The sequence below is a fragment of the Rattus norvegicus genome, chromosome 20 (assembly GCF_036323735.1).
Source record: "Rattus norvegicus strain BN/NHsdMcwi chromosome 20, GRCr8, whole genome shotgun sequence".
NCBI lineage: Eukaryota > Metazoa > Chordata > Mammalia > Rodentia > Muridae > Rattus > Rattus norvegicus.
This window is the reverse complement of record NC_086038.1, coordinates 45,085,477-45,112,317: the sequence shown is the minus strand read 5'-3', so window position 1 is coordinate 45,112,317 and position 26,841 is coordinate 45,085,477. Positions and strand designations below refer to the sequence as shown.

The 26,841-nt window shown below is 45.7% G+C and overlaps 1 protein-coding gene and 1 non-coding gene across 5 annotated transcripts in view; one reads left to right on the top strand and one right to left on the bottom strand.

Moving 5' to 3' along the window:
* Positions 1-26,841, top strand: part of Slc16a10 (solute carrier family 16 member 10) — a 108,164-nt gene that overhangs the window by 10,075 nt on the left and 71,248 nt on the right. The window contains exon 1 of one of the 4 annotated variants that reach the window (XM_063278943.1): positions 1-26,841. This exon is cut by the window's left edge and continues 9,467 nt beyond it. The gene's annotated coding sequence lies outside the window, so the exon portion shown is untranslated. 4 annotated transcript variants of the gene reach the window in all.
* On the bottom strand, positions 25,488-25,618 carry LOC120099078 (small nucleolar RNA SNORA17). Its single transcript, XR_005497900.1, has one exon. It is a non-coding gene; the product is annotated as a small nucleolar RNA SNORA17 (small nucleolar RNA).

The window sequence follows — 26,841 nt, the reverse complement described above, 5'->3', positions numbered from 1 at the left end:
GGACCCTGTTCTCAGTTCAATCAATGGTTGGCTACGAGCATCTGCCTCTGTATTTGTCCTGCTCTGGCTGTGCCTCTCAGGAGACAGCTATATTAGGCTCCTGTCAGCATGCACTTCTTGGCTCCATCAATATTGTCTAGTTTTGGTGGCTATATATATATGGGCTATACACCCAGGCACAGCAGGCTCTGAATGGCCATTCCTTCAGTCTCTGCTCCAACTTTGTTTCCATATGTCCTCCTATGAACATTTTTGTTTCCCCTTTTAAGAAGGAGTGACGCATCTGCACTTTGGTCGTCCTTCTTCTTGAGCTTCATGTGGTCTGTGGATTGTATCTTGGGTAATTCGAGCTTCTGGGCTAATATCCACTTATCAGTGAGTGCACAGCATGTGTGTTTTTTGGTGATTGGGTTACCTCACTCAGGATGATATTTTCTAGAGGAGTATTTCTTAACTAGGGACACAGTTTTGTATTCATATAAAGTAAAGCACCCCACTCTTTCTCCTCAATACTGTTTTCTACATATTTCCTTGTATTTTATTTAGACCCTCAATAGTGTCTTCTGCTTTAGCCCCAGAAGTGAAGTCATTTTTGGAAGACAATTCCCCTTCAAGTCATGATAGCTCAGTCAGAAAACTGACTTCATATTCAAATTAAACAAACAAATCTCTACAAAAACAAACTAAGCCCCAAAATAACTGGAAAGTCAGCTCACCAAAGCTCTAGGCACCTGCCTCACCTGCTACCACCCACGCAGGAACTCTGGGGGATGTTTTGTTTGGCAGACATTCAGGATGGCCATCTCTAGTACACCTGAGTATTCTGCAGACTACCTAGGGAATGGCCTGTCAGAGCCTGCAGTGATGGAGAGAAGTGGGAACCCAGACAGTGCTGAATGTGGGTGGTTACACCCGGTCATCTTCAGTAACGGCAAAGGGAATGCCTCACCTTGCATAGAGAAACCAGAACCAGTGATGGCCGTCTCTTCAGGTCAGAAGTCCTTTTCATTTCACCATTGCAGTCTTTTTCAGCTCATCATTTGTGAGCTACTGATTTGAAATACTGTATGTGGAGCAAAGCAGAGTTTCCATCCAACTTCTATATTCCTCGTACTAAACATACAAATCTCCCGGTCTTCAAAGCCTCTGTACTCATCTTCAAAGGGAGTTCACTTTCCCCTGAGTGAGCCCTTCAGTGCTCAGAAGAGCGAGCCCCGAGGCTCTCCATCACCAGGCAAAGCTCTGCAGGCTTCATTTTTAGCTGGGTTGTGAGAACAATTAGGGTTCTTATTTTGTTTTTAGTAATTACAAAGTGTCAATACTGGATACAACTTTCGAGCATCTCTGGAATTTTGATATATTCTTACTAGAGTCTCCTGACTTGAGAATCACAAAGTGGAGTTTAAAATTAGTTAATGGGGCTGGGCCTGCCCTGTAGTGTTTGCCCAGCTTGTGGAAGGTCCTGGCACTCCGCTCCACCTCCAGCACTGCGGCAGCAACAGCAAATTAGTAAAAACTGTCAAGGCCTGCCTTAGTTACATCCAAGCAAGAGATAAATGGTTAAACGAATGCTGTCAGGGAAATGGATCAAGCCTGGTAGTTTACACCATCAACCCCACTACTCAGGCAGAAGCAGGCTAGTTTGAGTTTGAGGGTAGCCTATCTATGTCAGAAATTCAGGTGAGCATGGTCTACATTGCAAATTCATGGCTATATCATGAGACCCTGCCTCCTTTCCATTCCCCTCAGAAGTTAGGGAAATGTTCTAAGGTGGTCACATCCCAGCTAGTACTCTACCTTCTCCCAAGACACGTTCTACAGCAGTTCTGAAAGCTGAAAATCTATTTCTGTTGCGTACATAGATGGGATCTAAACTCAATTCCCTTAGACCTTATAAAAACAGAAAACTCTAGGGGCTGGAGGGATGTGAAGGCTCAGAGGTTAAGAGCACTTGTCACTCTTACAGAGGACCAGAGTTGCTTTCTTAGCACCTACATGGCTGTTCACAGCCATCCTAAGTCCAGTCCCAGTTATCTGGCCTCCCCAGGCACTGCATGCACACAGCGCACAGACATACAGACAGAGAAAACACCCATACACTTAAAAATAAAGTTTGAAAAAAAATTAAAAACGGAAAACTATGGCAAGGGTGTGGCTTGGGCCATCTCAGCACTCCAGAGACTGAGGCAGATATGCCACGAGTTGGAGGCCAACCTGGTCTATTAGTGAGCTTCAGGCCAGCCAGGGTTATATAGTGAAACTGTCTCAAAAGAAGAAAGGAAAAAAGAAAACAAAAGTAGAAAGCCGCTCAATACCAAGTTTTCTGCATAGATAAGTATTAAGGCCTCGTTAAGCCGTTCACAGGTCACATGGCGTTTCTTTCCTTCCTGCCTAGACTAGAGCAAGCTTTTGGGCCTAGTTCCACAGCAGCCTACCCCACCAGTCGCCCACAGCCCCAGGCAATGGTTTTTAATAGGCGAAAACTTTTTATTTGGTTTAGTAGTTCTTATGTTTGTTTATTTAGTTTTTATGTTTATTGAACTTCCTGTGGGATCTCTAATGACAGCACTGGGAAGGCTTCATGTTTGTCAGTGATTGGTTATTAGTGACTCATGTGTGTCACTGATTGGTTATTAGTGACTTCATGTGTGTCAGTGATTGGTTATTAGTGACTCATGTGTGTCAGTGATTGGTTATTAGTGACAGCAATAGTAAACTCGCTCTAACCAAAGCTGTCTTGTAGGAATGAATAAATGATACAGCCTTTAGTCATACGAGTATTATGTCTTATATCTTTCTATAGAATTGTTCATTATGGAAGAGGTTGGAACTGGTAATTTGATTTACTTAGTTTTATAGTTTTTTTTTAATAGTTTTATAGTATAGTTTGTTCTTTGAGAGAGAGTCTCTCAATTTAGTTCTTGCTGTCTTGAAACTGTATAGACCAACCTGGCCTTTAACTCTCAGAGACCCTCCTGCCTCTGCTTCCTGAGTTCTTGGATTAAAGGCATATACTACCATACCCGGCCTTAGGGACTAATGTTAAATAAAATCAGATTATTTGTCCATATTTCGATTTTGGATTAAAAAAGGATAATTAATGTCATATAAATAGCCATTGTCTTATTTGTTAGTTTTAACCAGAATTTCAGGCTGGTTTCAAACTCTGTTGCTGTGGGTGCTGGGCCTGAGCCCAGGTCCTCTCTCTGCAGTGTGCTCTCAGATGCTGAGCTAGCTTTCCAACACCAGCCATCTGAGTCTAGGATTTCATAATTGTAGGTGGTAAATTACAGATTTAGTTCTTGTGTGTGTGTGTGTGTGTGTGTGTGTGTGTGTGTGTGTGTGTGTGTGTTTTGTGTGTGAGCCCATATTTTGCGGCTGGGATCCAAATCCAATGCCTGTGTTTGCGAGACAATGCTTTGAGCTCAACCCCCAATGTAGGAATTACAGCTTTAAAAGGAACAAGCACCCAAAGAGGAACTGTTACTCCTATGCACGTTACTTTCTTCTCTTGTTGATCAGCACTTTTTACTTAAGGGATAGTTCTCTGTCCCAGAGGTCACCTACGTAATAGTTGCATTCAGTGTGGTAATCTCCCACCATGTCTACTTTAGGCCATCAGACCAGGCTTCTGTGGTGAGGCTGCTGGCCGTTGTACATGCCCCTTGCTCTCTTCCCTCAGCTCTGTCACCCTAGATGTATGGTACAAGGTCTTCCCTCCCTGGAGCTGAGGTAGATGGAGTTAGCCATCAAGAGACTTGGTGCTGGAGGGTCCTTATGAAGACACCACATCCTTCTGATGCTCTCACTGCAAGAGCCGCTGTGTTAGTCCACTGCTCTGTGTTAGCACACTGTTCTGTGTTACTGCTTTTTCTCCAGCCTCCCCTGGACCCAGGCTCATTTCATTGAAATACCTTTAATCAGTTGGTTTTGGTGTGTTTATAATGTATGTCCTAAATAATTTTTTGCTCTTTTTTTTTTTTTTTCCGGAGCTGGGGACCGAACCCAGGGCCTTGCGCTTCCTAGGCAAGCGCTCTACCACTGAGCTAAATCCCCAACCCCTGCTCTTATTTTTAAAAGAGTACAGAGGACTCAGTGTTTTGAACAGTTATTTACTCGTGCCATGCAAAACAGAAGTGTGATTGATTCCATTTTTGAGAGGTTATTAGGGGAGCAAGAATAACTATGCTGTTCACACACACTAAGAGCAATGCAAGACATGGATTTTCTGAGCCAATTAAAGAAGTCTTCATGAAGTGCAGTGCTAAAGATTTTTTAAAAGATTTATTTATTTTATGAGTCCACTGTAGCTGTCTTCAGACACACCAGAGAGGGCATCAGATCTCATTACAGATGATTGTGAGCTGGGATATGTGGTTGCTGGGAATTGAACTCAAGATCTTGGGAAGAGCAGTCAGTGTTCTTAGCCCTAGAGGTTGTTTTCTAAAGTGGCTAAAGACTTGTGTGACATAAATGTATGACAGTAGCTTTTGAGTTAGTCTGTAAAGATTGGTAAACTTTCTTCAGCAGAATTAACAGAAAGGGCTCCGGCCATTCTAGTGTGAATGTTTTCACTGAATTTTTCCATCAGGTATGTGAGCCTTTGGATCTATGATGTTTTCTGTTCTTTTTTCTCTTTCTTCCTCTTTCCTTCCTTCTTTCTCTTCCTTCCTTTACTTTTTTTTTTGAGACAGGGTCTCATTGTCTAGTTTTGGCACTCACAAAGAATGCTAGCATTAAAGTCATGCATCACCACCATGCCTGGCTAGGATCCATAACTTTAAACTTGATCACACATGGGGGTTTAAGTTCGTATTGCTGGAGTTGGTAGTGGAGTTATAGCAGGTGAAGCTGGAAAGAAGAGTGTTGTAGCTGGAGAGTGGAGGACTAGAGTGCTACCTTAAGAAGTCTGAACATTGATAAACAGGCAGAGAGAGACTGAGGGCTTTGGAGAGCGTTTCGGAAGTGCTCTGAGAAGAGAGTAGAAGGCTAGTGAGACAGCCCAGCAAGTAAAGGCACTTGCCACCCACACTGACAACCCGAGCTTGAGTCAGGTAACCTCACACGGAGGAAGAAGAGAACTAACTACTGCCAGCCCTCACACACACCATGCACAAACACACACATGAAAAGGGATTTTTAAAAAGATGGCTTGGGTTTCAGAAGAAAGAGGTGGGAGGGGCATTAAGTTTACAAAATCCATGCCTGAAGGATAACTGACTGGCTGACATTTTAGGGAAGTAGCTGAAAAGGAAAAGATAGACCAGGGGGCATTTCTAAGAACAGACTGAGGGAAGTCTGGGGAATGAGTAGAGCACGAGGAAGCACTGGAGAAGTGTGGGCTGTGGAGACGATGAAGCAGCAAGCAGCGCTTGCAGTTCAAGCCTGAAGACCTGAGCTAAATCCCCAGAACCTGAACAGAAGAGCCGAGTGCGCTGGCCTGAATGTGTGGTCCCAGCATTGCTATGGTAGGATGCGTAGGCACAGGAGAATTGCCTAAACGCCTGTCAGCCAGCTAGTCTGCAGGAGGCAGCATGGCAGAAACTGGAGGGGCCATGCTGCACCATGTAGAAGGAGAGAATGACCCTCAGAAAACCATCCTCGGACCTCTGCAGGTGTGCTCTGGAATACGTATACACACACACACACACACACACACACACTCATACACACCTGCTCACACTCATTCATACATAGGCACTCACATACACACTCACACTCATTCATTCACACACACATACACACACTCTCTTACACATACACACTTATACACACTCATTAATACATGCATGCTCACACTCATTCATACACACACCTACACTCATACATACTTACATACACACACAACACACATTCTCTCTCTCTCTCTCTCACACACACACATACACACACACACACACACAAACACACAGTTAAAGTTTTAATTCATTGTATGCATGTAGGAAATAACCAAAGAATAAAAATATTTTACAGGGGGCTGGAGAGATGGCTCAGAGGTTAAGAGCACCAACTGCTCTTCCAGAGGTCTTGAGTTCAAATCTCAACAACCACATGGTGGCTCACAACCATCTGTAATGTGATCTGGTGTCCTCTTATGGCCTGCAGGCCTACATGCAGGCAGAACACTATACAGAACAGATAAATAAAGCTTAAATTAAAAAAAAAAAGCACCCAATTAGGAGCTGCTTAAATTTAAAAAATATTATACAAGAGCTCAAGCATTTAACTTACTTATGTAGAGCGTTGGTCTGGGGATGTAGCTTCCTGGTAGAATTCTTGCTATTATGTGTGAGGCCCTGGCATTCACCTTCTGGTACCATAAACAAAAAAGCACTTCCTACCTACTCCAAAGCAACTCCCACCCTAAAGCCAAATCAGACTGGGAGTTTAGGCCGTAGTTTGGTGAACTCTAGATTATACCTTTTCAACAGTCTATGGCCACTGTCCAGTGCTATAAAATCTAACATTTCTGTGCCTGTGACCTTTTTGGAGATTGTATTTTTAACTATGTGTGTGCACATGAGTACAGGTCATGTTGGAGGTCAAAGGCATAGGATGCTCTTTGAGCTAAAGTTATAGGCAGCTGTGAGCCACCCAGCATGGTCTGGGGACTGAGCTCAGGTCCTCTACAATACTTGCTGTTAGCAACTGAACCATCTCTCTAGCGCTATATGTATGTCAGCCATGATAGTGAACAGAAGAAGCAGTTTGGTCTCTGTGAGTTCAGGCTATGTAGTGAGACCCTGTGTGAAAAACAAATTTTCTTAAGAGAAATGTGCTGAGTAATTTGAACAGGCTCCCATGGTTTTATTCTATACTGGGATTCCTAGATTATGGCAGCCATTATCAGGACCAAGGGCACTGGGGGCCTGAGGAGGAGCAGTTGCCAGGGAAAGGCTGGCTTGAATTGTTTTGTTTTGTTTATTTTTTGGGGACAGTTTCACTGTATAACAGCACTGGCTATTCTAGAACTTGTAGGCCAGGCTGGACTCGAACCCCCAGAGATCTGCCTGCCTCTGCCTCTCCCCCCCTGCCGTCCACTAACCCTGGTGAGTTTTTGTCATGTAGAATACTGTTGAGGAACACAGGGACTTAAGGAGGTAATGCTGTAGATAACCATAAATGAGGCTGGGCATGTTTGCTTAGGCCTGCTATCCTAACACCCTGAGGCTGAGACAGGAGAATTGTAAGCAAGGGGATCATCAATTTGTAGTGTCTCAGTTACACAGAAACCCAAGATGGCTGGAATGCAGCTTCCAGGCTGGATAGGAAAGCCGAGGCCAGCGGGAGAGCTTTGGGAAGAGTGTGTGTGCCTTCCACCGAGCACAGCACAACAGGAGTCAGGAGTTCCGTCGTAGGCACACACGGGAATGCTCCTGTCTTAAACAAACAAACAAACAAACAAACAAACAAACAAACACCAAACACAATTCATTCCCACACATGCAGACACTGACATTTGACCAGCAAAAAGGTCTTGTGGCCGTTGGCTGAGAGTGGAGCAGTTCTGGTTGAGATAATAATGGTTTCTTGGCTGCACACAAGTAAACTTTTACTTAGTTTCCTGTCAGACAGCGAGCAGGGAGGGGAGCGGATATAAAGTCCGAGCCCTCAGAGATGCTTGAAGACAGTCCACCACTTCTGTTACTGAGCTCGGCGGCCTGGCGCCTGGCGTTGGCTGCCGGCGTGTGTTGACTCGTGCTGTGTTGTAATCTCTTGGACTCGGGTCCTGAGTTGCTCTTTTGTGACTGAAGCTGGACTGAAGGTGCTGGACGTCCAGTGACCCTGGAGGAAGAGCCAGTCAGAGCAGGGGGTGGATGGAAGGGAGTTGGAAGTTGTGCAACTGTAGGATTTGCTCTTTTTTTTTTTTTTAATTAAATTTATTCTTTTTGTGTATATGTGTGAGTGTGCACATGCCAGCTTGTACATTTGGAGGTCAGAGGACAACCTTTCAAGGTTGGTTCTCTCCTTCCACTGTGGGGATGCCAGGGACCAAAGTCAGGTGGCCAGATTAGGCCATTGCCCCCCAAACCATCACTCCATTCGCCCCTGTCACCATTTTAAGTGATGACGTCCCTTTCCTTTCAGTAGTCGTCTTACCTTTTAACATCATTTTTCCATCAGTTACAAAGTCTGTTTGAAGGCAGATGTTGGCCTCTTCCAGCATTTTTGTGTTCCTCAGCTGTTACACGTGCTGGGAGGAACTAAGATGTGGTTTGCTGATTAGCTTGTATAAAGGCTGATGCTTGTAGAAAGTGGGGAACGGGGAAGGACAGCTGAGGTAACTTTCTGTTTGAGAAACAGAAGGGTGGTGGGCTTTTTTTTTCTTTTCACAAAGAGATAGCAAAGTTCAGGGATGATGGGTGAGGTTAGGCTTTTAGTGTCACTCCGTATGTTAATGCTATCATAACTAATTTGTTTTGGGAAGAATTAAAGCCTTTTTTGCATCTTTGACTGGGAAACAAATACTGAGCCACCTAAAACACAGATTAATTTTGCAAAAAGAAAAAATGGTAAAAAGTATTCTTTAATCAAATTAATCTGTCCTTTTCCTCCTAATTCATCATGATGGCTTTGGGTATATGGTGGCAGCTGAGAGTGGATAATGCAAAAAATGTCAAAGTAATGTAATCCTCATTATTCATGGTCACTTAAGAGGATAAAATGACCACTGGCCACTAATCCTGGGGTGCTTACTCCACTGACCTGGAAATATCCTTATTTTTTTCTGGAAAGCAAGTCAGTGAGTTGGTTGAGCTGTCAGAATTGATTAGCTTTTCTAAACCTAACAGTAAGTAACTAGAAGCCTTTCCCTCCCTGCCTCATAGAACGGTTGCTCCTTTACTCTGGAAACTGTGGCGTGAGCAGGAGGAGACGTGCACGCCTAGCCATCCGTGTGGGTTCTCAGACTTAACCTTTAGTGTAGGCTCAACAGAGCTGCCTTGAAGGTGCAGGCTGCAAGCCTCGAGTCTTCTTTGGTTTTAGAGATTGCATCTCCTTCTGTGGCTCTTACTGATCTGGACCTCAGCTTTGTTTAATAGGTTTTTAAAAAAGATACAGTATTCCTGTCATATGAAGTTTAAAAAATTGATAAATATAAAATAAAACAAAAACATGTCCACTCAGAGACCAATGTTGGTAGCAGCACTGTTCATGAGAGGCAAAAACTAGAAACAATTAAAATGTTCAACATGTGTGGGCAGCATCTACCTTGCTAATACCTGCAAAACTCAGGAGAACCGCAAAAGCAAACGCAAAAGAAAACAACTGGATGCTACCCTTAGACACATATGGGAATTAAGAGAGGCAAACACCATGCTGACAGGAAGCATGTCAGTGGTTTCCACAATCCAGAGTGCAAGGAAAGAAGACTCAAAGGGGGGCCAGGGAACATTCTAGAAAAACAGGGATGCTCTATGATTATGATGCCAAATTACACCTGCCAGAACTCAAATTCAACACTTAAATCAGTGGCTTTTCTTTAACATAATTTATCCCTCAATAAAGCTGACCTTTAAAACTCAAGACTTCTAAATTGATTCCTAGTTAAGATTTTATCTACCTCTCTTTTAAAAATCTTAACTTGCATTCTTTTTTTTTTTTTTTTTTTTTTTTGGTTCTTTTTTTTCGGAGCTGGGGACCGAACCCAGGGCCTTGCGCTTCCTAGGCAAGCGCTCTACCACTGAGCTAAATCCCCAACCCCTTAACTTGCATTCTTATTGTAAGGTGAGTTAGTTCCATTAGATTAGTCTTAGATTTCTCATGACATAAAGAATTTACTAGTATCAGGGCACAATAACTAAATCCTGGGGAATGTTTTCAAGGTTTGTTTTTTTTGTTTTTTTGTTTTTGTTTTCTCCACGTGGAGAGGTTTAATGAGAGAAGAGTAGAGGGAGAAACAAAGGAGGCGGGCCATGGGCACGTGGAGGGAAGGAGGGAAAGATGGGGAGAGAAGGGACAGGGGACAGAGGGGAAGAGAGCAGAGAAGCAAGAGCAAGAGAGGGTAAGAGTCAAGGTTTGTTTTTAATTGTGAGCATGCATGTGTCTGCCTGTATGTGGGTGAGCGCATGTGCGAATGCAGGTAGGTACTCTTGAAATCCAGGAAAGGGTGTTTGACCCTTTGGAGCAAAGTTACAGGCAGCAGTGAGTCTTCTGCTATAGGTGCTGAGAGCCGAGCCCTGGTCTTCTGTATGAGCAGCACATGCACTACTACTGAGCCATCTGCATGGCCCTCCCCCTCCCCCAAATCCTGTCTTACACCAGGAATCCTTACCAGAGCACACACAGGCAGGTGCATTATTATCAAGATGGTATTTGGTTTATGACGCATAAGCAGTGCGTCTGCACTTGTACTTGCCTGGGACTTCATTTAGTCTCAAATACAAAGATTTCTAAGGGGCCAGAGAGAGGGCAACAGTTAGGAACACTTGCTGTTGCAGAGGCCCAGGGTTTGGTCCCCAGCACCGTATGGTAACTAACAACCCTCTCTGTAACTCCAGTTCCTGGGGATCTGACTCCTTCTGCTGACCTTTGCAGGCACCAAACACACAAGTGCAGCAGAACACTCATACATAAAATAAAATCAATATATCGGTTTTAAAAGCAGCATTCAAAAGAGAGATGTTTAGAAACCTTCTGTGTGGAGACCTCACTGTACAGCTTCACTGTGCAGCTCTTTGTCTGGGTTGAATCTCTGGTAAACAGGAAAGAAATTATGAGAATAAGGAAGTGAAAATATGGTCATAGATGAACCTGGAAGGACTTCAATAGTTTTTGTGGGATTGCGTGTAGTGGTGCTCAATTAAGAGTCAGTATTTTTTTTTTTTTTTGATTCTTTTTTTTGGAGCTAGGGACCGAACCCAGGGCCTTGCGCTTCCTAGGCAAGCGCTTTACCACTGAGCTAAATCCCCAGCCCCAAGAGTCAGTATTTTAAATCTATGATCTAGCTAGCCATTTTTTTTTTTTTTGGTCTAGGCATGAATTCCATCTTGTGAGGTGTGATTTAAATCAAATCACAAAGTTGGTTACCCCCATCACATTCATGTCTGTATTGTATCTGTGGACACGTCTCACCAGGCCGGTCAGTACTTAGCTAGCAGTAGTCACAGCTGAGTAAGAGTCTTCGAGACTGTTCTTCTCTGGAAGTGTACACAGAACTGTTCAGCACTGTGAAAGACAGCCAGGAAGGATGCAGTCTTCAGATCTATCCTAACTTGAATTTCGCCATGTTCTAGGACTCTTTGCTGTGTCTCCAGCCATAGGGTTATTTGACATCAAGTTCTGAAAGACAAGAGCAGTGCCTTACTTTTCTATTGCCGTGATAGATGCCATGACCAAAGCAACTTAAAAATAAAAGCATTTGGGGTTGGGGATTTAGCTCAGTGGTAGAGCGCTTGCCTAGCAAGCGCAAGGCCCTGGGTTCGGTCCCCAGCTCCGAAGAAAAGAAAAAAAAAAATGAAAGCATTTGGTTGGGCTTACAGTTCCATAGGGTTAGAGTTGGTGATGACAGAGTGACGGCATGGTGGCTGGAACAGGCTGAGAGCTCACACCTTGATCTGCAAGCAAGAAAAGAAGTCATACTTGGAGCCGTACGAGCCTTTTGACACCTCAAAGCCCATTCCCTACAGTAACACATCTCCAACAAGGCTATGTTTCTCAATCCTTCCCAAACACTTGCACCAGCTGGGGACCAAGCTGGGGACAAGCCCATGGGAGGCATTCCCCTCTGTAGGTGGCAGTAGCTTGTAATATTTCCGGTGGTGTAGGGGACCACACTGACCAACAACTCACACCTTGCCACAGGCTTTTCATTTAGTAGTCTATGTCTGGGCGAGAGGCACAGTTTCTCCTGTTACAGGGTATTCCATTTTAATTTTTCATATATGTATTTATATATATTTTAGGAAGCTTCTATGTTAATAGGTGTCTGTAAGGCATTTTCAAAGGTCTTTAGTATTTATCTTTCCTCGTGCTCACTGTTCTACCCTGCCCTCCTATTCCCATCCCCATCAGCCCTTCCTGTTCCATTATTCCTCTGCCATTCCAGACCTTCTGTGTTCTGCCCCCACTTCTTTCTTTGAAGCCAATTTTTTTTTTAGCTATTCCTAATTCTCTCTTAGAAAAGTGATATCTAGGAAGCTCAGGTCACAGAGTGCCTTGCTGAAGTGTATTTATTATACAAGGTGAAGACAGCTCAGCGCTATGTCTAGAGATTGATAAAGAAGCATTATTTATTTATTTGTTTGTTTGTTTGTTTGTTTTCAAACCCAGAGTCTTGAGCATCCTATGTAAGTTCTGTGTAAGTGCTCTACCACTCCGCACCCCAGGAGATACCTTTAAACAGTTTAGATGTGAACATATTCTGCAGGCTCCTTCCCCAGCCTGGCTCTTCATGTAGAACGAGTTCACTTCGAGCTCCGTCTTCCTGCCTCAGTTTCCGCTGTGCCCAGCACAAATCTTTCTTTTGACGCTTTTCACTAAAACCTGCAGAGGTTTGCAGTATCATCTTCCTATGGCCAGCTGAAGGGAGCAGTGGAATGTTTGCATATGGTCCCCTAAACAGGAATTATGGAGCCGAGAAGGTTATTTTGTTCAGCAGTACCTGGGAGACCCTTACTTTTTACCCACATGGAAAAGGAATCTTAGTAGAGTCTCATAATATTGTTCTAGCTTCCATACTTAGGTATTTAATGATATGGTTTATTTATCACTGTTATTATTTGTTACGTGGCTGGGCGAGCCAAGTGAGTGCAGCAGTGCTTGTAGAGACCAGAAGAGGACGTTTGGTCCCAGGAACTGGCGTTATAGGTGCAGCTGCTGTGTGGATGCTCGACGCTGACCCCAGGTCCCCCGGAAGGACAGCAAGTTCTCTTAACGGGGGAGTCATCTCTCTAGCCTCCTTGTTGCTGTTTTAAAGATAGGTCTTACGCTATAACCTAGACTGGCCTGGACCTTGTGTAGCTCAGGCTAGCCTTGGCACAGCTCAGGCTAGCCTCAACACATGTCAGCATCCCTGCCTCAGCCTCCCAAGTGCTGAGTACAGGAAATGAGCCACCGCATCTGGCATAATAGTATTTACTGTTAATTAAAATGCTTGGCAAGATCTGTTCTAAACTATCAACTGTTGTCACATCATTAAGCCTGGAATCTTGCTTCCTGGTGTCTTGCCTAATGAACTGTAAGAAAGGAAAGACCAACTGCTCTAGATGCTCACGACTCTGTGACTCTAAAAAGTAAACCGTGTGCCCTCCAAACAGAGCTGCTTAAGCCAGTGAGCATCCACTTTATGCACCATGTTGTAACGAAATGATAATAGTGGCTGTGTAGTGCCATGGCAACAGCACATGGTGAGAGAGCAGGCTGTGCCAGTGACCACAGTGCTAAACTGTGCAGGTAAAGAGCCTACGGGAAAAATTAAAGTAGGTATGTTGAGAGGAAGTAGTTCCCTTCTCACGATTTGTAAAAAAATAATTACATTTCGTTTTTTTTTGGGGGGGGAACCAGCCCCTTTAGAAAATTAGAAATTGTCCTTTTGAAAATGGCAGGTGGTAGAGAGGGTACTGCAAAACAAATAGTGACCCCTTTGAAGTTAAAATGAAAGCATTTTAAAGCCAGAACTGCTTTATTTAGCAATACACGCACTGACTATTTAATTTTGTCCTTTAGAAGGGAGTTGGCCTCACAGAATTGCTGGGAAGTTAGAATATTGAAGAGGATTGGTAAAAAAAGTGGGAGGATCAAAGCCAATGAGATTGGCTTATTCTTCCGCATTACCAAATAAACCAAGCTTTTGAACTGTGTCTACTTCAGTCAATATTTGGGTATTTGCTTTGAAGCTATTTGTTTGCGATAATGCCATTAACATCCTGAACAGAGCCAAAGTCTGACCCTGAGATGGTAGAATCTTAACCAATCTCGTCATTTTTATAGAAATCGAACCCTCTGAGGACATGACATACGAAACGAAACATCTCTCGAAACGTCTTGTTTTGATTTTGGGTTCGGTGCTGATTTATGAGTATCAAAAACCTAAATGTTCCGCACTTGCTGATGTCACCCTCTCATCGTAGCCAGGTGGGAGTTGGCGAGTTGAGAAAGATTCAGAGAAGACAGCACACGGGAAGAACTACAGCCTTTTGCTGCCTGACTGATCCGCCCAGCTTTCCGTTCTGGGACTCCTGAGTGACTGTGTCAGGCTCCAAATCTCATTCCTTTCTACTGCATTGCAGCGGGGGAAAGAAGGAAGAGGAGGGCACAGCCAATGGTTTTCACTTTTGGGCCATCTTTTTAGGTGCTGTTAGAAAGTTAAGTCAGTAGAGATCACCACTCCAACCAGAAATAAGAAGGCATGCGCAAGCAGTTCCCCAAATACAACATGAGGTTATGTGTAGTAGAATTAACTATACGTGAGAAAATAAAGCTGAAAGTCTATATAAAGGTAAGACATTCTCCTGTGGGTTTTATATTTCAGACTGTTGGCCTTGTAAGGCCTTTTTTTGATGATTTACTCTACTTTTAGTAAATTTAGTAGGAAGAAGAGAGACAGAGTCCCATGCAGGCTCTGCTGCTCAGTCTAGCATGCCTTTGGTGGGGACAGAATGACATGTTTGCTGCCTCTGGGTCAGGGCCAGTGGAAGTGTTCCTCCAGGAGTGTGGATGGCTGCCATGGGCATAAAGCTTGTCTCTGGGAGGCAAAGATGTGGCTAACGTCTCAGCAAAAAAGTGAATGCTGGGACCTTTAGGACAGCCCTTAAGGCTGTGGAGAAGAACTCTAAAAGCAGGGAGGGAACAAAGGGGTGGGGGCAGGATCAGGTGTTGGAAGGGACAGAGAGAAGTACAGAGGGGTCAGGAAGTTGAATAGAAACATGTAACATCAGGGACTGGGGAACTGTGGGTAGCCACTAGAAAGTCCCAGATGCCAGGGAAGTGAGAGGCTCCCAGGACCCAACAGGGATGACTTTAGCCAAAATAACCAACAAAAGGGAGACAGAACCTGTAGAGACCACCTCCAGTAGATAGGCATGGTCCCCAGTTGAGGGATGGGGACACACACACATCTCAGAATTGTTAACCCAGAAATGTTCCTGTCTAAAGGAAAGACAGGGACAAAAGATGGAATGGAGACCGAAGGAAAGGCCATCCAGGGACTGCCCCCAGGGGGGAATCCATCCTATTGCAGACACCAAACCCAAACACTATTGATGATGCCAAGAAGAGCTTGCTGACAGGAGCATGGTATGGCTGTCCTCTGAGAGGCTCAGCCAGCATCCAAGACAGATACAGATACTCACAGTCAATCATCAGACTGAGTGACCCCAATGAAAGAGCTAGGGGAAGGACTGAAGGAGCTGAAGGGAACCCCATAGAAGAACAATGGCAACTAACCACTCAGAACTCCCAGGGACTAAACCACCAACCAAAGAGTACACATGGAGGGACCCATGGCTCCAGCTGCATGTGTAGCAGAGGTTGGCCTTATCTGGCATCAATGGGAGGGGAGGCCCTTGGTCCCGTGGAGGCTTGACGCCCCAGTGTAGGGAGATGCTAGAGTGGTGAGGCAGTGGATAAATGGGTGGAGGAGCACCCTCACAGAAGCAAAGGGGAGGAGGGAGAGGGAAGATAGCATGGGGGACTGTGGAGGGGGAACCAGGAAGGAGGATATCATCTGAAATGTAAACTAGTAAAATAAAGAAACTCTAAAAACACGAGTCTCAAAATATATAATTTCTCAACTATGCAAAAAATAAGGATACAGTGTGAATCATATGAGGGGCTTCACAAATCTAAAGGAATAGAACAACTGTGTTAATGAACCAGCTTGTTAGAAAAATACAAAGGCAGACTGATATCAAGGCAGGCTGATACAAAGGCAGGTAGATTTCTGAGTTCAGGGTCAGCCTGGGACACAGCAAGTCCAGGCCCAGGTGTGGTAGAAATGGTAATTTCAGGATGGGGTCCTACCCACGTAATTGATTGGCTGCGCTTAACAGAGGCAGGCAGATCTCTCAGTTCTTTTACAGTGTTAAAAGGAAATGTGTGTGCTTGTTGCCTCCTAAGAATTAAGGGGCTGGGGTCACTGGATGCTGACTCATAGGATAATCAAAAGGAACCCTGAGTAAATGACTGGATTGATATATAAAATAAAAGACTGGGTTTAAGATCTGCAAGAGATGAGCTCCAGTTTTTTAGAATAGCAAGAGAGAGCCACTTGGAGAACTATCTGGAGATCTCCAGACAGAGCAGGTCAGAGAGAAAGCAGGCCGGAGAGCTGTGTTAAGCAGAGGAGAGGCTGCCAGTGTTGATGCACTCTCTGACTTTGGGTCATCTGTTTTTGCTGCTCCCTCCCAGACACCCCTTCCCTCAGAACACCTCTCCCAGCCAAGGCCCATCCTTGGCACTCTGCAGCTTTAGAAATATCTTTGGTTGTCTATGCACTCTTTTAAAGTAGCACTTACAAGAAGGATGACCTCAGATACGGTGTGGGCAGGGTCCTAAGCTTATTGTCTTTCCCTGTTCCAGAAGAGCTGACACTCAGCTCTGACAGGGGAACTGTCCTCATGCATGTTCAGAAGGTGCTGCAGGGCTGGAGAGATGGTGACGTTGAGCATGCTAGAGTACTTGTTGCTCCTGCAGAGGACCTAGGTTTGATTCCCAGGACCTATATGGCAGCTCACAATCATCTGTGACCCTAGTTTCAGGAGATCCAACAGGTATACATGTGGCACACATACATGCATTTATGCAAAGCACTCACACATACAAATAAAAAGAAAGTCTAATATTTTCTTTAAAAAATAAATGTCCTTCAGGGTGCTAGGAGGATAAGTCCAGCAGTGAGAATAAGCTGGGCTGAAAGGCTTCCAACAGGACTGACAGTGTTCCTGGAGGGTTTCCTGCTGATGAAGAAGGGATTTTGACAGGAAGTGCTGTCTTGTTCAGTGAAGCCAAGTGAAACTGAGCGAGTGGGTTATGTGTCCCCGAGCTGCTCCAGTGTGGATCGAAAGGTCTATGACTAAGGCTTGCTTACTAGGGAGGCACTCTGAGGAGGTGATGGGATATGGTAAGATCCTCAGATCATTGCAGATATTCCCGAGATGGGTATTCTGGGACGCTGATCTTAGTGTCTTCCTCTTATTTGGTCCCTGGCCATCATGTAAGACGCTTTGCTTTACTCTGCACTCCTGCCAGGACGTGCTGCCCCATCCTCACACTGCCACATTCCATTAGCTTCTGTCCTTCCCTGAGTCTGCCTTCTGCCTTCATGTCAGACTCATGCATGTGAGCATGTTCACACTCACTCACATGTGTGTGCACACATGCACACATTCAATCATGTGTGCACATACACATGTGGGCACGCATACCTATATGCATGTGTATATGCACACACAATATATGCTTATATACAATATGTGAAAATAGTTTCATGTACCTATAAAACTTGGTATTTATTTGCACCTGAGAAAAATGTTAAATTTGCCTTTCTGCATCTGCTTATTTTGCTTAATATGGTCTCCAGTTGCACCCTTTCTTCAAACAACAAGCATACTTTCGTTCTTCCCTATGGCAGACAAAACCCTATTGTTTATAGACCACATGTTCCTGATTAGTTTGTCTATTGCTTGTCTGCCATAAGCAGTGCTGCAGTAAATGTGGATGTGTGAGGATCTCTGGGCTGTGTTGGTGGGCAGTCCTTTGGGTAGAGACCCAGAAATACTGCAGCTGGGTTCTATGGTACAGCATGTATTTTTAGGAACCTTCACACTAATTTTCACAGTGCCTGGGCCAATGCCCACCCCCAGCTCTGGTTCAGCCTCTCCACCCGCATCCCCACCAGCATTTGTTGTTTTCTTTTCTTTCCATAGTTTGTTTCCTTAGTGAGTGTCATTCTGACTGGGGCCAGGTGGGATTTCAGTGCAGTTTAAACTTGCGTTTGTCTAGTAGATTACAGCGTTAGACATTTTTTTCATATGTATATTGGCCATTTCTTCTCCCACTTTTGAGAACTGGCTGTGTTTGTTCATAAGTTCATTTCCTGATTGGGCGGTTGGGCTTTGGCATCTAGTTTTTGAGTTCTTAATATATTCTAGATGTCAATCCTTTGTCAGATGCATAGGTGGCCATCTCATGGGATTGCTTCTTTTGCTTTGGAGACGTTCTTAGCTTTATTCAAGTCCTTGTCAGTTCAGCACTCTTTCCTGAGCCCCAGAGCTCTTTGCACACAGTCCTTCCTTCCCTGGACTGTTGTCATATGCGTTTCTCCAACAGTTTCAGGCCTCACTGGATGCAACAGCGCGTGCCTTTAATCTAGCTCTCGAAAGAATGTTGGGTCCCATTTCTCTTCTTCCTCCCTTATCTGATGCTCTGCTTGCTCAGCCTTTCCCTCCACTACATCCTGAGGCAGTGTTTGCTTAAAGCTGTTGCCAACATCTTGAGAACAACTTTTCTTAGTTTTTTTGTTTGTTTTTTATTTGTATGAGTGTCCTGCCTGCATGTGTGTCCCAGAGCTTGAGGAGGCCAAAAGTGGCTGTTAGAGCCCCATAGGACTGGGGTTACAGTTATGAGCCACTGTGTGGGCAGTGGGGATCAAACCTGTGTCCCGGAAGAGCAGCCGGTGCTCTTTAACCATGGATAGCATCCCTCTGGCTCCTTGAAATTCTTAATCCTCACTATTTGTGTGTGTGTGTGTGTGTGTGTGTGTGTGTGTGTGTGTGTGTGTGTCAGGGTCATGGTGCATCAGTGTCTGGTGTGTGGAGTACAGGTTTAAGGAGTGCCCTTTTTCCTTCTATCATGTGGGTCTTGGGGATTGAACTCTGGTCATCAGGCTTGGTGGCAGGCACTTTTAGCCACTGAAACTTCTTGCCTCAACATGTTGGCACTCTGTCTGTCTGTTTGAGATGGGGTCTGGTTTGGAACTCTCTCTGCAGACGAAGCTGTCTCCATCTTGGAGGTCCCCTTGCCTCTGCTTCCTGCGACTTGGGGTTAAAGGCAGGTACACTGTGCCTAACAAATTCTTTATATTTGATCTTGCTTTATAATAAAGCCCAGTGGGACAGTGGAGCTGGACTGGTAGATGTGTACCCCAGTTCACACAGCATTTGCTCTCCCACCTTAGGAAGGACTCCTCATGTGACTTCCTGTTCCATGACACCCATCCTGTCTGGCTTCTACTTCATGCCTGCTGCAGTCTTCCACATGAGTGATGGATCCCATGAGAGAGGAGGAGGAAGTTGGTGTTCTGTAGATGCCTCCGTCTTCCTCTGCGCCCTGCATGATAGGATCTCTTGGTCTTTGGGAGTGTTAGTGGCAGTATGTTTGTACATTTGGTGGGCAGCTGACTAGAGGGTCTGAGGCACTGAACTCACACCGGTTCAGGGACTTCATGTAGAGGTTTACCGCTCCCTGACATACTTGCTTGCCCTGGAATGCAGAGGTGCCTGACCATGTGCTTCTTGGGCAGCTGTGGTACTGAGGCATCCTCCCCACTCCAGTGAGGAGCAGCGCTTTTCTAAAAACAACCTTGTATTCAAAGGAGTACACAGTTGGCTATAAGCTTAGTGTTTTCTCTCCCTCCTTCCAGCATTCTAGTCGGTCTGAGCTTTTTTTCTGGTGAACGGTGACTTGAGGTGTGTTCTGTGAATGATCTGTCAAATATATATTCTGATTTAGTCTAAACATTGTCTTCAAGTGAGCATGTGATACTAGATTAACTTCTAACCAGAACTGAGTTTCTTTCCTATTCTTGTGACTTTTAGCTTTTTGGTTTTTGACTTTGGGAATCTATGAACCTCGCTTTGTTTTGTTTTGAGACAGGGCCTCACTATGTATTTTTAGCTGTTCTGGGACTTACTATGTAGACCTGGATGGCCTGGAACTCACAGAGATCAGCCTGTACCTGCCTCCGAGTGCCAAGATTAATTAAGCATGTGCCCCACTATGCTCTGCCCCGACTCCCACCACCGTTTTTGGTTGATGTGATAAAAGGCCCCGGGCAAAAGCAACTTAGAGGGAAAAGCGTTTCTTGTGGCTCACCACAGCAGGGAAGTCACAGCAGCAGGAATGCAAGGGAGTCGGCCATGTTGTATCTGTAGTCAGGAGCTGAGAGGAATGGTTATGCTTGCTGTTGACTCCTGGACCCAGCCCAGGAAGAGGTGCCACCCACATTCAGATGAGTCGTCTACTTAATTAACTCAGAAAGAAATGCCCGAAGGGCATCTCCACAGGCTAATTTGCTCAGACAGCTTTTTACACTTGATCTTAGCCAAAAGGCCGATCTCAGACAGCTTTTTATTGGGATGCCCTTCCCGGGTGATTCTAGATGGTGTCAAGCGGACGATTAAAACTAACCATCAAAGCCCTGCTGTGCAATCTTTGGCTCATCCCTCTCTTTGAGAGCCTTTTGCGTTTTGCCCTCACATGTCTTGAACCCTTTTACTTCTTGGCATTCCTCGGAAACTCGTCTTAGCTGCCGTACTGGACAGTTCTGTCAACTTGACACAAACTAAAGTCAACTGAGAGTCTTGAGAGAACCTCAATTAAGACAACACCTCTGAAGATCAGGCTGTAGGCAAACCTGTAGGGCATTTATTTAATTAGTGATTGATGGGGAGGGCCCAGCCCATTGCGTGTGATGCCTTCCCCAGGGCTGCTGGTCCTGGGTTCTATGAGGAAGCAGGCTGAGCAAGCCAGTAAGTAGGACCCCTCCATGGCCTCTGCATCAGCTCCTGCCTGCAGGTCCTGCCCAATTTGCGTTCCTGCTCTGACTTCCTTTGGTGGTGGACTGTGATGTGGAAGTGTAAACTGAATAAACCCTTTATTTCCCAACTTGCTATTTGGTCACGGTGTTTCATCGTAACAGTAGAGACCCTAACTAAGATGGCCGCATAGTCGACGCAGAGAATCTTTGGGATTTTAAAGATGGAACCCAGGGCCAGGGATATGTATCCAGTACGACAAAAACACAAAGATTGTGGCTGGTGGGATGGCTCAGCAAGTGAAGGGCCTGCTGCCAAGTCTGATGACCTGGAGTTCAATTCCCAGAACCCACATGTGGAAGGAAAGAACAGACTCTTGCAAGCTGTCCTTTGACTTCCTTACCTGTGCCCTGGCACCAACCCTCCTTCAAAAAACAAATGCCACAGTGATAAGGACAGACATGGAGCCGCTGGGTGACAGTTATTCTGAAAGGAATTCAGGTTGTGCTTGGAGCTGTGTCATGGATCCCCCCCACCCCCGTCCCCCGGACAGAAGCTTTAGAACTGCTTGGCCTGTCTGTCAGTGAGAACTCCTTTCTCCAAAGTGGGGTGTCCTGGAAGGGAGAAATCCTGACTTTTAAAGCAGCTTGGTGCTCTCTCAAGCCGCCAGGATACAAGGAGACCCTCTCAACACAGCCCTTTTATGCACGAGAGCACCTGGCTGGGGGAGGGCTCCTGTTCTTACCATGCTCTCAGCTCTGCTCCGCTCCAGCTTCCAACTTCCCCAGAGAGAACTGGTGGCTTCTGTTTCAGGCAACTCTGTGTAGATGGAGTTTACCCTCCCTTGCCAGTTTTCACCTGGGAGAGGAGTGACACATGATCACTGGGTACCATCCCATTTGGACAGTAAACGTCACCCCACCAGTCAGTACAATGTCTTTACACTTGTCTTGCATGTTGCATTATTAATTTTCACTTTAGAAAGATCAGCTTGATCTCAGAGCCAAGTACGATGTGGATCTTATCACTTCCTGTGTATGTTTTTATTCTCGGAGTACGTACATTACCCATTCTTGTCATCATCCCCCCCAGCTGCTGGCTGCCTTGTTCATCGGAACTTTGCTTATGGAGTTCTTGCTTCTTTCCCTTATCTGTCTTGCCCTCTCTGTCAAGAATAAGTCATTTGTAACTGTGCACGGTCGTCCTCACAGCAAGGCTGCTTCCATGCCTGGAAGAAGTCTAGCACAGTGTAAAAGAACCCTTTCCCTCCCAACCTCTCATTGCTTTCCTCATCAATTATTTACTTACCTGTGTAATTCGCATCCACTGAAGCATGTGCTACCATAGCCCCAGACGTGCTCCCTTAGAAAGGTCTTGGTCTGGTGTCAGCTGCCGTCTTCAGGGTGTAATTTAGTTAGGAGCTGCTGTGGGAAACCCGCTGGCTGAGTTTTTGCTTGTTGTTTGGCCTATTACTGACCTGACCCCTTAGCTGCTGTTGTCTGGTTTTGTGTCCTCTCTGCTGCTATGCAGTAAGGGTTCTACGTGTGCTGCCCGAGGGCTGAAGGGACAGCAGAGCTCTGGGGCTGAGCCTCAGTGGTCCCCCTGGGGTGCTGGAATCAAGTCTCTCCCTGGTTCTCCTTCATGACCGACTCCCGTGAGCCTGCGCTCATCCTTTCTAACCTAAATGCCCTTCCTAAAGAACTGCTGCCGTTTAGAAAGAGGAGTTAGGTTTGTGGGTGACACATGAGGACAAAGCTAGTCGTAAGTCCTCCTGTAATGGCTTTCAGGAACCCTACATTGGAGGGTTAGTAGAAGGGGCCTGGAAGCCAGCAGGCACAGGTGGGAATGGGGACTGGGTCCTGGTGTTGCCTCTAGGAACTGCTGAGAGGCTGGCCAACTTTCTGAAAGCCTGAAGAAGTTTCTTGAAGTCAGGGTGACTTTGTCGTATGAGACAAGGGGCTCCTGCTGAGTAATGGGCTTTGAGTTGTCGAGAAGTAAGAACGCTTTAGAGGACGACTGAGCTCTGTTTTCAGCTCTTACTGAGCACCGCAGAATGCTTCTGCTTTGTGAGGTCGTACAGCGTTGTCTGCCCTAGGCCACTGAGTAGGAATGACAAGGGACAATCATTTTTGTTGTAATCCTGAAAAATTATTTTACTTTGCTTTTTGAGACCAAGCTTTGCTGTGTAGCTCTGTCTGGCCCGGAACTCACCGTATAGGCCAAATGGTTCTCAAAGCTTGCAGTGGTGATCCTGGCAGTGCAGTCTCTTTGATGCTGGGAATCAAACCCAGGGCTTCCTGCAAGCACTCTACACTGATCAATTTTATTTTTTTATGAGCTAGGCTTGCTGTGTAACCCAGGGTGGCCACAAATTATTGCTCTTCTTGCCTCGGTCCCTTGAGCAGCAGTGTAACTTCTTAGATAGTCTTTAGTATAAGTCTCTAAAATGCAAAAGTAGGACGTGCTCTTTAGAGACTTTCTATAGGAAAAGCAAGTGGTTATACATTCTGCTCATCCACTGTTACCCTCCATCCATTAATAGCTATCAGAGCTCAAGTCACTGTGCAGTGTCAGTGAGACAGACTTTGCATCCAGAGCTATGGGTAAATGCTCATCTTTAAACATGCTTGTACCTCAGCCTCCGTACAACTGGTCAGGGGAGGTAAATATAGCTAGGAAATAATTGTATCAAAATATCTTAAATTTTATCAATAAAATTAATTTTAATTGCAAGTCTAGTTTTCGGTTCCAGTGACATTTTAAAACATGAAATCTGTTAAGAAATGCATTTTAATGTGAAGCTCTCTCTTTCTTCTGTCCTTAACCATAGTCAGGTTGATGTTATATTAAGTGAGAAGCTCATCTGATTGGATTCACTCACCAATAGGCTGTTCTGTAAGCATCTCATGGCAGTGTCCTGAAGGTCTCTTCAGCTTCAGCTTTTTGTAGACATTAGGAACAAGGAGGTGTGATTTCTGTCACATTTATGAAGCTGAAAATGTTTCATATTCTTGAATATCGATTATTTTTAAATCTTTCATTGGTTCTTTGTGAATTTCATATCTTACACCCGAATCCCACTCATCTCCCCCTCCCTTTCACCTTACCCTTCCACCCTTGCTACCTCCTTTGCAACAGGAAAAATTCTCCTTGTAGAAGTTGTAGTGTGCCATGGTGTGTCCCACGATATTCCCTTTGTCCATACTCTTTGCTCAACAAGGTTCATTGCACGACTTGTCGGTGTGGTTCGAGGCCTCTGGCTTCTGCTACTTTATCAGTACTGGAACCTCACTGGGATTCCTCTTGGCTATCTTGTTGTCACCCTGTGTCATGGAGATCCTGCAGTATTGAATCTGGAGAACATGCACTCCAGCAGTTCAGTTAAGTGGGCCAATTCAAAGCCTTGGATCTGGGCTGGAGAGATGATCGGCCCACAACCCTGCTGCCCAGGTGAGGGGCAGGCCCTGTTCTCCCAAGCATTGCAGCTAGTGAGGGACATGACCCATTCTTCCACTCTCCCAGTCCTGGGAGCAGCTCTCCCATCTGCCATAGATGGTGAAGGATGAGGGAGGGGAGGAGCCTGTCTCTCCCCAATCCTTGCTATAACATAGCAGGCAAGAGGCAGGGCCCGCTCTCCTGTGCTCACACTCTCAGGGATGGCTCATCAGCAACCCCTACAACTAGGGCTAGCTTAACTATGCTGCACAGGCAAGACACGGGGCCTGTTCTCCCGATTGCTGCAGCAGGTGAGGGGAAGGCCAGTTCTCTGGCTCTGATGACCTTGGTGTCAGTTCTCTGCCGAAGGTAGCAAGGGTGTGTGTACAGGGTTGGGGAATCTCTCTTGCCCATGTCACCACAGAGCAGACACGTGGTAGGGTCAGCTCTCCCATGGTCACCTGCCCCCAGGGTCAGCTGTGCTATGCTGCCCAGGAGTGATGCAGGGCCCGCTCTCCAGAGAGCAGCAGCTAGTAAAGGACAGGGCCTGTTCTGCTTCCATGACCCTAGGGGCAGGTCTCCTACTTGCTGCAGGTGAGTTGGGGGAGGAGGTTATCACTCTCTTGTCCACTACAGAAAGACAAGGTAGGGTCAACTGTCCCATGCTCATACTCGTAAGGCCAGCTCACCTGCAACTCCTGCAGTGTGCGGTCTGCTCTCTGGAGTACTAGGGCGGGGTTGGCTCTCCTGCCTCTAGACCAGCTCTCCCACAATTCCCAGGGGAGGAGAGGGGCCCGTTCTGCAAGCCCTCAGACATCAACCTGTCCCCGAGTGGCAGCCCAGACCAGGGACACCAGCCTGGTCTTTGGTAACAGAGCCCTGTTGCTGCAAGGCCATCAACCCAGACATGGCCCCCAGTGGTAGCACAGGCCAGGACCCTTCCATGGTCACAGGCAACATCACCAGCTTCTCTCATCAGACTGTTTCTCACTACCCTCAGGTCTACAGTTCTGCCTCACTTTGTTGTGCCCACATCCTTCTGTTTCTCTTTCTCTCCCCTTTTCCCACCACTTACTGGCTCCTGGGCAGGGGTCATCCTGAGCATTGTGTGCCCTCCGGGCATGCACAGCTCTGGGCTGGTGTTCATCTCAGGTCAGATTCTTGTCCGGCGTCCTTCTGGTCTCACTCCTTGACCAGCTTGCCCAAGGGTCCAACTGGTCTGTCCCAGACTCACTCCTGCCAGGGGCCACGGTCCCAGGCGGGGTTCTTCCAGTCTTAGGCTTGCTTCTCTGCCTGGGAGACTCTTTGGGCCTGACTGGCACTGGGCTGATGGTTGTCTCAGGCTCACTTCTGTCAGGGAGTGTTAGGCTACTAATCATTCAGACATTCCTAGGTCAGAATGCTGAGCGTAGATGTAGCCTCTCTTCTCTCTGCCACCTACTGACACACGGTGACAGTGCAGCCTCATCTGCAACACCTCCAGGGGCAGGCAGTTATCATTCACCTGAATATTTGCTGGAACTGATTCATAAAAAAGGTCTTTGTGCTACTCTATCCTGCTGGTTTATCGTTTACAGTGTTAAACTCATTATTTTCTGTATACACGGAGGAACTATGGTTCATATTAGCCAGATGAAACAGATCTTTAGAAAAGTTAGGAGACAGACCCAGATCTTCCACAAGGGCTTTCCTTCTACTCCCCTGAATGCTGATATGTCATGGTTACATTACTCGTAGAGAAGACCGTCACAGAAGTGGGTGACAGGAGACAATGGTGGCTTTACTCAGGCACAGCTATACCTCACATTGAGCCTCGTACGTTTGGGATGCTTCTCATAAAGGTCAATATGAAAAATACTGGTGTATTATTTTAGATTTGAAGTTGAGAACCACTTAGCTATTTCATGAAGAAATAAAGTCTTAGGCTGGAGAGATGGCTCACTGGCTAAGAGCGTTATCTGCTCTTTCAGAGTACATAAAGAAAAATTAATAAAAATAAATGAATTAAAGTCTTAGAACAAAAGATTTGTGATCTTGAAGACTGTATAAAGAGGAGCAAACAGGCTGATATAAGGCTGTAGAGGGGAGGTTGACTTTAAGTAGTTCTCTGTGTTCATGGGTTGTGTGTGTGTGTGTGTGTGTGTGTGTGTGTGTGTGTGTGTGTGTGAGAGAGAGAGAGAAAGAGAGAGAGAGAGAGAGAGAGAGAGAGAGAGAGAGAGAGAGAGCCTTGAGTGCTGGGAACAGACAAGTACTACCACCATGTCTAGCTGTGTGTGTGTGCGGACGTGCATGTTCATGTATGTAGTGGCTATTCCTGGTTGTCGATTTGACTGTATCTGGAATGAACTATAATCCAGAATTGGAAGGCTCGTCTGTGATCCAAATCTTGAGGCTGGGAGATACAAGTTTCTGACCTGGATCTTGGCATGGAGATCTTGAGGCAAAGTGGCTATGAAGCCCAGGAGACTAAGGCAAGGAGCTCTCTGAGTTCAAGGTCATCTGGGACAAAGCAAGTCCCAGATCCAGGCGTGGTGGTTCATACCTTTAATCTGAGTCATACCTTCTATTGGAGACCTACATAAGGACATTGGAAGAAGGAAGGTTTTCTCTCTCTCTCTTCTTCACCTGCCTCGTGGGACTGAGCCACTGCTAGATCCTTGGACTTCCGTTCACAGCTGCTGCTGACCATTGTTGGGGAGTTGGACTACAGACT